Source organism: Podarcis pityusensis (genome assembly GCF_964106645.2).
Source record: "Podarcis pityusensis genome assembly, chromosome: 2".
Classification (NCBI taxonomy): domain Eukaryota; kingdom Metazoa; phylum Chordata; class Lepidosauria; order Squamata; family Lacertidae; genus Podarcis; species Podarcis pityusensis.
The window spans coordinates 25,764,517-25,778,738 of record NC_138029.1 but is presented as its reverse complement, the minus strand read 5'-3'; the positions used below and the strand labels follow the sequence as shown (position 1 = coordinate 25,778,738).

Here is a 14,222-nt window from a genome sequence, read left to right as displayed (position 1 = left end):
CCCTGTTCACCAGATTATAAGTCCACCGCTCTTAACCACTACACCACAATCACAGAACCTCCAAATGTCCCTATTTTCCAGGGACAATCCTGGATTTACGGAAGCTGTCCCAGTTTCTGATTTGATCCTGGAATGTCCCGCTTTTCCTTAGGACGTTCCTATTTTCACCGAACAAAGGTTGGAGGGTATTGTAGAACATCCCTATTTTCTTTGGAGAAATGTTGGAGGGTATGAAGTTAAGCGACCCCTGAGCCAAGGAGATAAGTACCTATGCAACCTTTAGAAGATATCTGAAGGTAGCCCTGTATAGAGAAGATTTTCAATGTTTACTGTTTTATTATGTTTTTATATATGTTGAAAGCTGCCTATAGTAGCTGAAACAATCTAGTAAGATTATTATTATTATTATGGAATAGAATGACCCTATTTTCATCAGAGAAATGTTGGAGAGTATATAACCACGCATCCTAGCATTGGCTGTGTGAAGATTGATCCTCCAAAGCTCCTGCTGGCAACTCAATATCAGTCTGGCTGTACCATCAGAAACTCCAAAATAAAAGCTGCGTACATGTACATCTCCAAGCTTGTCATCTCCTCTTGCTCGAGAACAAGTGGCCATGAGATGAGATCAGTCTCATGACTAGGTTATATAAATGTGAAATATAAGCAACATGTGATCTTGAATGCCGGCTCCACTGGAATTCATGTAAAGCATCTCACACTTCACTCACCAGAAGCAGAATGTTGATGCTGCACAGACATGAGAAATATTGTTAACAAGTGAAAGCCCATAGACTCGGCTAAGGAAAATAGCTCCGTTCAAAGAGCACAATGTGCTCAGAACAGAATTCTGCATTTGGCCAATTGTAACAGCATTTAGATACATATTCAAAGCCAATAAGGGCCACTGAGCCAGTACCTAGATATGGAATCCTCCATCCTTAGCACTCTTTTGAGACATATTTTAAAGCAGTCACCTGTATTATATTTACTTATCATTTATTATTTCAACACTTGCCCTGTCTTTGTGCACAAAACACCCACTGCAACCAAGAACAATAAAACATGAAATTGCAATATAATTTTAAAACATTAAAAAAGAGAGAACATTGGATATTTGTGCGTCTGAGAAATCCATCCGAGGTGATACATTTGAAGACCAAATTACAATCCAGCAATAGCAGGAATAGGAAAGGATTACATCACAGAAAACTTTCCTGAATTTTATGCTGACTCATGGTTGCGCAGCCAAACACTAAGAAAGAGGATGTGGGGACTTTTTACCTGCAGAAACAAGAATGTTGCTTGATCAGTGCTATAGAAAAGGAATTAAAGTGCAACTAGGGGAATTACCAAAAAACTCTACACCGTATAATTAAAGTATAAGGGTTTGAATTGCTTTTTGTTGCACAGTGTTGGGATTTTTGCAGAACTGGGGAGGAAAGGCAGTGAAAGGAAAAGGCTAATTGAACTCACAGAACATAATCCTAATCCTGCTAAAATCAGTGAAACTTGATATTTATGGGACTTTCTGTCAAATTGTACCCATAGAAGCTAATAGGGCTATAGCAGTTAGGGGGAGAGTGACAACTGAAATTTCAATGTTTCAGACCTTTTGCAATACCTGCCTACAAAATCTGACATTTCAGTGCAAGTTTGAAAACTAGGCGTTTCCTCATGTTTTGGGTGGAGGGAGAGAGGGAATTTCTATGGCACTAAGTTAAGGTGGCCCCATATTTGCAGATCAGTTTGATAGCAAAAGAAAGGGGGGAAAGGTAAAGGACCCCTGACAGTTAAGTCCAGTCGTGAATGACTCTGGGGTTGTGGCGCTCATCTTGCTTTACAGGCCGAGGGAGCTGGCGTTTGTCTGCAGACAGTTTTTTCAGGTCATGCGGCCAGCATGACTAAACTGCCTCTGACAAAACTAGAGCAACATCTGGAAACGCCATTTATCTTCCCACTGGAGCAGTAACTATTGATCTACTTGCACTTTGATGTGCTTTCAAACTGCTAGGTTGGTGGGAGCAGGGACCGAGCAACGGGAGCTCACCCCGTCACGGGGATTCGAACCGCTGACCTTCCGATCAGCAAGCCCAAGGCTCAGTGGTTTACACCACAGTGCCACCCACATCCCTCTAGCAAAAGAAAAGCATTGAGTTTAACAGTTTCCTTGTCCGACCAGTTCCATCTTCCCACCTTAAACTGCAAAACTACAATCTGATTATAAACTAGCAATTTGAGGTTGGCATTTGAAGGGAGAGAGCAAAAGAGTCACACTTGTTACATAAGGTGGAATGAAACACGGTAGGTGGGTATGTGATGCTCAGGAATAAACAGGGTGGGGGGCTGCTCCTCAAGGACCTCCACAAACTAAACTGCCTTATGTCCTCTCCCCATTTGCTTTTCTCAAACGCCCATAGCTGATGCTTCCCAGTTCTGGAACAAGGTACCAGTTATGCCCCTGCACCAAAGAGGCAGGCCTTGGAGATTATTCCCAGATGCTTTAGCACTTGAGTGACAGATTATAAGACTGGGCTATAAATATAATGCTTAATACGTAAGCTTGGGTGGCATGCTGATAACTCTTTGGAAAAGTCTCATTAGAGTAAATGCTGGCTCCATTTATGTAAGTATTTTTAAGAAGCAAACAAGCAGCCTGCTGTTTTACAAGTCAATTGATTCTATTAAAGTTTTATTCCCATTATAACTTCATCCACCTGAAGCTGCTGAACATCAAGACAGGCTTTATTAATGACAGTAGTTGCAGTCATTGCTATTATTTGCACTTATATACTGCTGTGTGCTTTCAGGAAGCTATAAAAATATTGCCCAATTCAATGCAACGTAATGCCAGGATTATGCCACATTAAAACTGATTTTATTTTAATTTTTCTTTGTTCCCTATTCATATTTTTTGTAAGCTAACTTCATCCTTTACTGCTCTCATCGCTCCTCCCTCTGCTGTCTATCACACAGTCAAAATTATATTATAAACTCCTTGATTATTCAAACCAGTTCTGTGCCAAAATTACTGCTTTGTTTTTTTTGTGTGTGTGTGTGTGTGTGCTTTTCTGTGCATTCTCCCATCAGTTAAAGAGAAAAGAAACTGCATTTGAAAATTATTAAAGGGGAGAGGAAATCTCAGTGAAATTCTCAGGTGGGCTACAGGGTTTTGGTTGTGTTCGTCTTATTTTGGGAGTGTTTGTGAGTGTCCTTTCTTTCATTCTAGAAACCATCAGGGAAATATGACATAAGGAAACTCCTCCCATGGGTCTTTTTTTCAGAATTGGAGGTGCAGCTGACCAGGGAGGTGAGCAATGCTTAATGGGCAGAAAAATCAGAAGACATATTGCAGCACTGAACTAATTAAAAGAATGACATCTGCACCTGACTCTTTTGCATTGACTTTGAAGTAATGGATTTTGCATGCATGACCCACAAGGAAGAGAATTAGTGAGAATACAGAGGCTCTCTCTCTCTTTTGCAACCTTGCAGATACAGTGGTACCTTAGTTTATGAACTTAATCCATTCTGGGAGTCCATTCTTAAATCAAAGCATGCTTTCCCATAGCAGCAGTGGGACTCAATTTACAAATGGAACACACTCAACAGGAAGCAGAACATGTTCTGCTTCCAAGGCAAAGTTCACAAACCAAAACACCTACTTCCGGGTTTGCAGCGTTCTTAATCCAAGTTGTTCATAAACTAAGCTGTTCTCAAACCAAGGTACTACTGTACAAAGAAAGAACAGAAGAGGTTGAATCCAGGGTGGTGTGCATTTTATTAATACCATTCACACACAAAAATGGAAGACCTTTTCCGACATGCCTGGCACGGCTGCAACAGTTTGATAAGGCAATTATAAGTGGCTACAAAGTTAAATTTGGAATTGTGATTTCATATTATTATCAGTGTCGTGGTGGCAGCTACTCCTTTCAACTGAGATTTCAGGTTTCTGACACCCTAGAGCAGAACACCGTATTCTCAAAGGCACTGAAAAACTTATCCACATGCTAGGGTTGACCCTGATCATTGTTTCCTAGGGAGTTTGCCTGGCCTTGCCATTTACCCATCTTAACAGTTTTAAAACAAAGCATACAGAGAGATGGCTGGAAGGCAGAGGAGGCTAGAGATGTATTGTGCCTACTGTTGCAGTGAATGAATACATTCCAGGTGTTTGATGATATGGAAGCAGTGGTCTTACCTAGACAGGTGATTTATAAGGCACAGGGGGGCAGCCAAACGACAGCAATGTTGTCCTAGTTACACTCTGAGGTTGCCGATTTGGTGAATATGAAAGTTAAAGACACTCCTGCCCCAGTTTCAAGGGAATCCTACATTTCTCAGACGTTTTGGGCACTTTGGAAAATATTCACTTCTTAGGTCTTGCTCCTCCAAATACAAGGCGCAGGTGGAAAAGTTAATTAAGAATAACAAAGTCCACCTTTGCCAGAAGTGATGACAGATCTGTTTCTTTAGCTGGTTTGGTACATGTTTTCTTTGGGAAACAAGAGCCATTGAACAGATTTGTGTTACAAGAGTAACTTTCCTTTATAATTAATTAATTGATGACTTAGTTAATCCATTCTGTGCGATACAGTCACTTTGACAGCATGCATTACAATCTCTTTGTCAGGTTGTTAGTGACCGACCACTGACTAAATGCATGGCTCGGTTGGTTGTTTTTTTCTGTTTGAGAAAATAGGCCACAGAAAGGAACCCCAAAGTGCAAAGGAAATAAAATGTTTTGCTTTCTTTATGCAATCTTTAAATTCTTCCATCGCCAGAGGTCTTCCTGCAAATCAGCTGTGTCTTTATTAAAGCGCAAAATAAAAGTGGGACAAAGTCATTACCAAATGTATTCGGAGTAAACTCAGGGCCCATGGGATAAGAGGACAGGACCTTTTGTGGACTGGTATCTGAATAAAGAACAGGAAGCAGGGGTCAGGGTTACATGGACAGGGAAGTAAGCACCAGGGATCCCCAAGGATCTGCATTAGTATTCAAGCACAAAGAAAGTGAGCAGTTAGGTAGTCATGTTTTTTGGGTTGATAAAAACCCAAGCAGATAGCAGAGAGCTCCAAAAGGATTTGAGGGTGTGGGTGGAAAACAACCTGGCAAATGAGGTCCGCTGCAAATGTAAAGTGGAGCGTATTAGGGCAAACCCTCCTGACTTCCAGCCTTAGGAATTATAGGGTGTTTTCTAGTAATGTCAAATCAAAAAAGAGATTTTGGGAGTAGCCATGGATGGCTCAACTACAATATTGTCAATGTACCGTGGCATTGAAAGAGGTTAGTGATGACAAGCAAAGGGACTGGAAATAATGTAGACTTGATCAAAATGCCTTTGCACTTATATAGCAGTAGGCCTCAATGGTCCAAGGTACCTCATAAAGCAGTGGGCTCATTGTCAAATCTTTTATTCCCATCTGCCCAGTGGAGGGGGACTACTTTGCATTAAACAGCATATAGCTCTATTTTGGGAACACAGCAAACTCTCAGTGCACTTATGGATTTTCAGTGTCTCTGTTGCATTTAAAAGCTGCGAAAAGGTCCATCAGAACGATGTTGTTCAAGCACACCTCCTTCTGAGAACACAATCGATTTCTCATTTTGCACTTGGTTCCATCCAAAATGAAAACTCTTCCCGGTCTAAAATCCATTTCCTTCCACTAAGGCTGCATCTTATGCAAACTTTCCTGTGCTCGGATATAGCAGGGCTTTCTTCTGTTGCAAAGTATTGCACCGCAAGTTTCTGATATCACTAAGCCAGAGGTTTTCAACCTTTTTGACTCCACAGCTCCCTTGATCAACTACATTCTTTCTGCGGCACCCCTGTGGGGCTCAGGAGCTCAGTTATGTCACCCCTTGCCTGCAGAGCTAGCAGCCCCTCACCCTTTTTCAAACACCCTCCCTTGTGGAATGTTCCCTCAGGCACTTCTCGTATTCCCTCTACAGTGGTACCTGGGGTTACAGACGCTTCAGGTTAAAGACTCCGCTAACCCAGAAACAGTACCTCGGGTTAAGAACTTTGCTTCAGAATGAGAACAGAAATGGCACATCGGCGGCGCGGCAGCAGCAGGAGGCCCCATTAGCTAAAGTGGTGCTTCAGATTAAGAACAGTTTCAGGTTAAGAACAGACCTTCAGAATGAATTAAGTGCTTAACCCGCGGTACCACTGTACTTGGGAGTCCTCCAGGCAGCTGCTGCCCCTGATCTCTGAGCTGTCCCCACCCCACCCCAAAGAGAAGCGCCTCTCTGAGGCACCATTCATCTGGGGAGGTTGCAGTCAGGGCTGCTGCAACAAACAGGTGTGCAAGCCTTTGGGAGGCAAAGACAAGAGAGGACATCAGAGAGAAAGGGGAAGAAAGAGGGACAGAGGACAATGTTGCCCGCGGCACACCTGACCATCATTCAAGGCACCCCAGGGTGCCATGGCACACTGGCTGAAAACCACTGCACTAAGCTTCCAAAGTTTAACTATAACTAGACTAAAGTAGAAGCAAATTGGAATGGGTAAAATCATGCAAAAAAATGATACAGATGACCAGAAATATTCCCCATCCCTGACTAGCAAATCCTTTAAAGGTAAAGGGACCCCTGACCATTAGGTCCAGTCGTGGCCGACTCTGGGGTTGCGGCATTCATCTCGCTTTATTGGCCGAGGGAGACGGCGTACAGCTTCTGGGTCATGTGGCCAGCATGACTAAGCCACTTCTGGTGAACCAGAGCAGCACATGGAAATGCCGTTTATGTTCCCACCAGAGCAGTACCTATTTATCTACTTGCACTTTGACGTGCTTTCAAACTCCTAGGTTGGCAGGAGCAGGGACTGAGCAACGGGAGCTCATCCCATCATGGAGATTCGAACCACCAACCTTCTGATTGGCAAGTCCTAGGCTCTATTGTTTAACCCACAGCACCACCCGCGTCCCTTTTAGCACATCCTTTAGAATGAAATAAAAATCATGTCCAAACAGGAGCAGATAGGAAACCAGGAAAAGCACAGAAATGCGGAAGGCAGAGATATTGCAAACATCTCTTCCCTGCCCCCCTTAGTGCAGGGACATTTGCAGTGAAAATAAAAAAATTGATGCCACATTAGTGTGGTTATGTCAGATCTCTCAAGTGAGGGATCCTGGTCCAGAAATAATTCACATTTACTGGATTATTCATGACATCTTAGTGGGTGTTCAAAGCATCTGACTTCTTCTCATTTAACAAATATGAATTTTACATCACGTTTCATTCATTTAAATCACATTTTAATATTGAGTGTTGACATATTAATTTAGAACGATAAGGAAATAGTCGTTTGTATTGGGTAAAATAAGTTCCATGTGTGGTGTGTGGTTTTTTCATGCTTAATCGGTTCATATCTTGCCTGCACAAAAGATAACACAAATGAAGCGTGTATCTCCTTTCTTTCCAACTGTGACTGACCTATATTAACCTGGCTATTTAATACCACAGGTTTCACCTTTCCAACACAAAAGGGACAGAGATTGGCTCCCTCGCCCCACTTTCCTATTCTCCCTCCTAGCTCTGTGTTGTTTGCAAGAATGGAACACACCATTGTTTTCCACTAATGATGCCTCTCCGAGCTGATCAGGTTAACGGTGGGTAGCAGCTGGAGTTTAATTTGTGAGTGTGCAAATGAAAATTATACACTTACTGGATTACTGCATCTCACCAAGAGGTTGGCGCACTGCCGGCTTCGCTTCAAAAAAATAAATAACATTCGTACAGGGCTTGAAGGAATTATTGGAAGCATGCTAAATTTTGTTACCATAGTGGCATTTGTTCTGAATAAGTTGGTGTCAAAGGGAGAGAATTACTTAGACATTCAAGTGCTTAATTTGGGGAGTTTATCACTCATCTCCCCCTACAATAAATTAATGAATGTAGATCTAAATATAATTCCAATTGCCATATCACAGAGAATATCCCCATGGTACTAATAAGCCCCTGGCCAACCCGAGACACTTTTCTGCCTAAGGCAAAGGACAAAATAGAGACACCACCCCAGAATTCCATGACAGGACTTGTTGTTTAGTCATTTAGTTGTGTCCGACTCTTCGTGACCCCATGGACCAGAGCACACCAGGCACTCCTGTCTTCCACGGCCTCCCTCAGTTTGGTTAAACTCATGTTCGTAGCTTCTATAACTCTGTCCCACCATCTCGTCCTCTGTCGTCCCCTTCTCCTTGTGCCCTCAATCTTTCCCAATATCAGGGTCTTTTCCAGGGAGTCTTCTCTTCTCATGAGGTGGCCAAAGTACTGGAGCCTCAGCTTCAGGATCTGTCCTTCCAGTGAGCACTCAGGGCTGATTTTCTTCAGAATGGATAGGTTTGATCTTCTTGCAGTCCATGGGGCTCTCAAGAGTCTCCTTCAGCACCATAATTCAAAAGCATCAATTCTTTGGCGATCAGCCTTCTTTATGGTCCAGCTCTCACTTCCATACATCACTACTGGGAACACCATAGCTTTAACTATATGGACCTTTGTCGGCAAGGTGGTGTCTCTGCTTTTTAAAATGCTGTCTAGGTTTGTCATTGCTTTTCTCCCAAGAAGCAGGCGTCTTTTAATTTCATGCTGTCACCATCTGCAGTGATCATGGAAAAAGAACCGGCAAGCCACTCCAGTATCCCTGCCAAGAAAACTCCATGGACAATAACAACAGGAATATAAAAGTTATGACGCTGGAAGATGAGCCCCTCAGGTCGGAAGGCGTCCAACATGCTACTGAGGAAGAGTGGAGGACAAGTACAAGTAGATTCAGAGCTGATGAAGCAGGTGGGACAAAGCCAAAAGGACGCTCAGTTGCGGATATGCTTGGAAGTGAAAGGAAAGTCCAATGCTGTAAAGAAAAATATTGCATAGGAACCTGGAATGTAAAATCCATGAACCATGGTAAGCTGGATGTGGTCAAACATGAGGTGACAAGACTAGCAGGTGCATTTTATTTCAATACTAGTGACAGCAGAGCAGCATACCTGAGGGCAGGAGGCTAATTTAGGGGATGCAGGGCAGGCAATGTGACACACACAGATCTATCCTCAGATGAGATGAGAATGGCTAGGGGCTGCCACTCAGCATCTGCTGCCTGAGGCAATCATCTCCCTCTGCCCAGTGGTAGGGCCTGCTCTGGGTAAGCCAAAGAGGAGGACTGTGAAAGTCAAACTAAGAGGAGACCTACGCTTCAGGTTTCACCTGAATCTCCCTAGAATATGGACCATTTTTAGGCCTGCATTAGAGATGACACTTATGCTCACGGTCTAGGACCCTTGTACCTACAGGACCTCCTCTCCCGGTATGCCCCACGGAGGACCTTAAGGTCCCTAAATAGCAACACCCTAGAGGTCCCGGGCCCTAAGGAAGTCAGATTAGCCTCAACCAGAGCCAGGGCCTTTTCAACACTGGCTCCGGCCTGGTGGAAGGCTCTGTCTCATGAGACCAGGGCCCTGCGGGATCTGATTTCTTTCCGCAGGGCCTGTAAGACAGAATTGTTCTGCCTGGCCTTTGGCTTAGAATCAATTTGATTCCCTACCCCTCTTTCTTTTTTCCTTCTCCTCCTGTGAAGAGACTGCATCTTAATGTTGTATTTTAATCTTGTTTTTTAAGTTGTATTTTAATCAACTTGTTTTTATTATTGGTTGTTAGCTGCCCTGAGCCCGGTCTTGGCTGGGGAGGGCGGGGTATAAATAAAAAAAATTCTTTCTATTATTATTATTATTGCGTACATTCTAGGGCTGACTGAATAGTCAAAAGAGCAGCATAATTTAAGAGCATATAAAGTAGTATTGGGACTTCTTTTTTTATCACAAGAAGAACATCAGTGATAACAGGACAAGATGGTCACCTCCTCTGCAGACACCATTCACATATTTGGAAAAGGGGGATTTGCCACTTTAGAAAGCACACCCAGTGTATCTATTTGTTTAACTGTTTGCATTCCACAGGGACCTAAGAGTTGATGAAAAGTTCTCCGGATGAATAGCCACCTGGGAATGTTTTCCCTCCTGGCCTCCTTAAATGGGCAGCTCGGTGTGGCACATTCCAGCATTTTCCCTTCTCGTTTGAATATTTTAGATATTGATTTGTTATTTCTCACCCTAAATAAATAAATATCTCTGCAAATCAATGAACCAGTGTAACCTTGCAGACCAACAGTAAATGATGGCTGACAGCTTGCATTTTTAAAAAAGATGGCAACTGACCTAGTTTCCTCAGGGATATCGATATAAACATAACATTCTGCCAGCTCCCATCTCACGTTTGTCAAATTTTCAGATCAAATTTTTGAGAAAAACAACAACCGAGGGCTGCTGGTTAGAGGTGAGATCCAGATTTATTTGCTTCTAACATATCCAAAACTCTATCATCATCCAGTTCTATAATTACTTGGTCTTCTTCAGAGGTGCAAAGAAAACCATTTTCTCCTGCTAAGAATAAAAGGCCACTGATTGAAAAGAAAACTGCCGCATTTCAGAAATTCACTCTGTTTCCAACAGATGCAACAGGTTGCAGTTATGTCAATTATCTTCCAGAAGCACTTCCTTCTTTCTGCTGGCATTTGCCTTAATTTCTTCCAGCATGTTGGGATCCTACAGTATATCATGAGTATGACAAGAGTACAAGTTTTTCTGTCACATCTGTGATGGGCAAAGAAAAGGCAGAAAGGCAGGCATAGGATAAAATAATGTAAATGGGCAGTTGCCGTCCCAGGGATGGCTGCGTTGGACACATAGGGTGCAAATGGTGACGATTCCATTCCATATGAGGAAAGAAAAAAGACAGAACAAATCTGTGGGGGAAATATATTGCATTGCCTCCAGTGTCAGAGACTTCCAATAGGCAACTGGTTGGCCACTGTGAGAACAGAATGATGGACTAGATGGGTCCCTGGTCTGATCCAACAGTTCTTATGTTCTTAAGAGCTACATCTCCAAATTCTGGTTCCTGAGGGAGCAGGTGTTGGGTGAGTAATAGTGCACTCAGGTCCTCCTTGAGGGCTTCCCATAGACATCTGGCTCACCATTGTGAGAATGCTGACCTACAGAGACCTTTGTTCTAATTCCTGCTAGCTAGGGATGGTCCTGTGTCATACTCGAGGGATTCTCTCCTCCCTCAGCAGCCTCTAAGATCAAAGAAGGAACAAGAAAGTTTGTATTTATGGTTTTATTCAGTAACTGTGGAGCAGAACAAAGAATCTGGTCCTGGACGCCATTAGGACGTTGCTCACTCTGAGCACCTCCCTTTCCTTCTCCAACAACAAACTGTGAATCTGTGGGACGCCACAGGGTTCAAACTCTGTTTTTTGTTTGTTTGTTTGTTTGTTTGTTTTTAAATAATGTTTATTAAAGTTTCAAAGGGGGGAAAATTCACATTAATAAAAAAAATTAACAATAAAAAGGAAAAATACAAAGTAGAAAAAAAAGAAAAAACAGTTAAAAACAATTCCATCTTTTCCTCACTTCTTTCACGTTTACTTGTTTCCCGGACCTCCTCATACCTCCCTCTTTTGTATTCCAATTAAATTTGTTAATCCAACAATTCCTTTCCCTCCTTTTTAATCCTAATCCTTAGTCCTGATATATTGTAACGTTAGATTTTTACATATTAAAAACCAATTTTTCCATATTCTTTTGTACCTATATAGCTAGAAACCACTTAACTTCAATCCAACATCATTCTAACATTCATTAATTTTACAATATTTCTGTAAGTAGTCTTTAAATTTCTTCCAATCTTCTTCCACCGACTCTTCTCCCTGGTCTCGGATTCTGCCAGTCATTTCCGCCAATTCCATGTAGTTCAAACTCTGCAACGTCCGCCAATTCCACAGGGTTCAAACTCTGCAACGTCCGTTGTTCTTGAATTCTAAGTGATCAACGAGTCCTTGGAGAAGGAGGAGTTCCCAGACTCTCTAACAAAGTGTCTGCTGGCTGCTCTCCAACTTCTCCCCTTTCTCCCACTATCTGGTAACTTGGCAGGTCTTCCTGCAGCTGTAAATCAACCCTGTTTTCTTCTCCTCTTGAAACTGTTGAAGAAAGGGGAAGGAGAATCTTCCCACTCCCACTCCTCTTCCAAAAGGAGCTGAGGGGATGGAGGGGGCAATTCCCAGCCCTCCTCTTCAGTCCATTCCCTGACTTTCTGCTAGCTAGAGATGATGGGAGTTGTAGTCGAAAAACAGCTGGAGAGCCAAGTTTGGGAAACTCTGGAATCCATCAGGGCTCCTCCCATGTTGTTCAATTTATGGTGGTTCCATTGCTGAACCTCTCTGCGAGGTACGGAAGGCTAAGAAGTAGGGATTGGTTCAAGGTCACATTGAGCTTCATGGCAATCGTGATTTGAATCCTGGTCTCTCTGGACATTGCCCAACACTCCAACCCACTACATGGTGCTGGCTCTCTGCCAGAATATCTTGATTTACATCTTAAAAACTGATGTCCCAATGAAGGTGTGTGTTTTATGTGTACAACTTCATCACGCATGAGCTAGTCCAGATAATAAGAAGATGGGGACCCTGATTGTTTCCTATACTAAGGCCATAGGTTTAAATTCAAGCACTTTGATCTAATTTGTGCAAATGGCCACCCCTCTCTTAGTGTAATGTAAATTCAATGAAATAAACAGGTCTTCCAGATTAATGCATAAAACATCTTAGAAGCCACAAACCACCTTACTAATAGCTGACTAGGACATTTTTTCTGTGTGTACATTTTGGAGATTCGTGTTTCTAGTGTAGATTCAGAAATGCTAAGCTTCTTTATAATCAGAAATGTGGTGGAATGTGACCAATACAAGATCCTTTCCTTACAGAATGCAGTGCATCTGTGGCCAGCCTTGCCTGATGTACAAAGTACTCGGATTCTAAAGCACACAGTGTGACCGAAGGCAGCAAATGGGATCCCCAAGGGGTTAATTTGTTCATATATCTTTTCCTCTAAGGCCACAGATCTTCTTTTTAACAAGTGAAAGACAAATATTCCCAGAGAGAGGCAGAGAAGAGGCACACATAATGTGGCCAAGCAGAGGGCTTTTTTTCATCTACGGTTTTGGGTATGTTAAAAGGAAAAGGGAAGGGGGTGTAGGAAAGAAAAAATGAGATGTTGCTATGCAGACTGCATCTCTCCGATGGTGCACTTAGATGAGGTCTATGCCGTGTGCCATCCTCAACTTTGCAGGCAGTTGTTAGAAGCAACACTCATTCAAAATGGAGGGGGGATGAAATCAAGTGGGAGGAAATGGTGCTTGGTGCTTCAAGGCGTGTTTTATTTTTCTTTTTTTAAAAATGGCTTGTTTTCTAGAATGGTACACCAATTTCCCAAAGTCAGAAGAGGAAGGCTTGTTTTTCTACACTGATGATCTCACCTGCAAAACATTGTGTTCCATCATGTATGCATGTATTTCAGTCAATCGATAAGGTGTTCCGTTATGGCAGCAGAAGTAGTTCGCACTTACAAACTCATCAGTTATTCAGAAGAGCTTTTGCAGCCATTCTCTGCTGGTTTCCTCAATGCACACAAACCATGGACAGTAATGCAAACTTGCATACTAGTACCCATAGTGGAAGCCCACTGAGTGCTGCTTTTGCACAAACCAGGTTAAAATGATTGGAGGACGTATTAACTGAAACATTGTGGCTGCGATCCAGTCTGCTGCAATGAATGAGAGTAAGCCATGACTAACTGTGCACTGGATTGCAACCTGTTTGATTACATAATCAACCCTTCCGTTCCTTAATGGGTAGTACCTGAACCAAAATGCAATAATATAATGGCAAGTATTGAGAAAAAAGAACCAATGAAATCACCAAACTGAAAATGCTTGCTCTAGAATATGAACTTGTCACACTCATAAAACATGAGGTCCAGCACTGAGGACCTTCTGTCAGTTCCCTCACCACAAGAAGTGAGGTTACAGGGAACCAGGCAGAGGGCCTTCTCAGTAGTGGTGCCCACCCTGTGGAACACCCTCCCATCAGATGTCAAGGAGATAAACAACTATCTGAATTTTAGAAGACATCTGAAGGCAGTCCTGTTTAGGGAAGTTTTGAATGACTGATGTTTTAATGTATTTTTAACATCTTGTCGGAAGCCGCCCAGAATGGCTGGGGAAACCCAACCAGGTGGGCGGGGTAGAAATAATAAATGATGATGATGATGATGATGACGCCGACGACAATGATGATGACGATGACGACAACGACTTATCTT

General features: G+C 42.6%; 1 long non-coding RNA gene across 2 annotated transcripts in view; it reads left to right on the top strand.

Annotated features, from left to right (window-relative positions):
- The window catches only part of LOC308471182, a 33,630-nt gene extending 23,574 nt beyond the window's left edge, over nt 1-10,056 (top strand). Inside the window, exons 2-4 of one of the 2 annotated variants that reach the window (XR_013982759.1) lie at nt 3,230-3,310; nt 8,612-8,796; nt 9,963-10,056. This is a non-coding gene — a long non-coding RNA (uncharacterized lncRNA). Of the gene's footprint in view, nt 1-3,229; nt 3,311-8,611; nt 9,730-9,962 lie in introns of those variants that run through there. The other variant, XR_013982760.1, reaches the window with a different exon arrangement.
- The last annotated feature ends 4,166 nt before the right edge of the window (nt 10,057-14,222 follow it).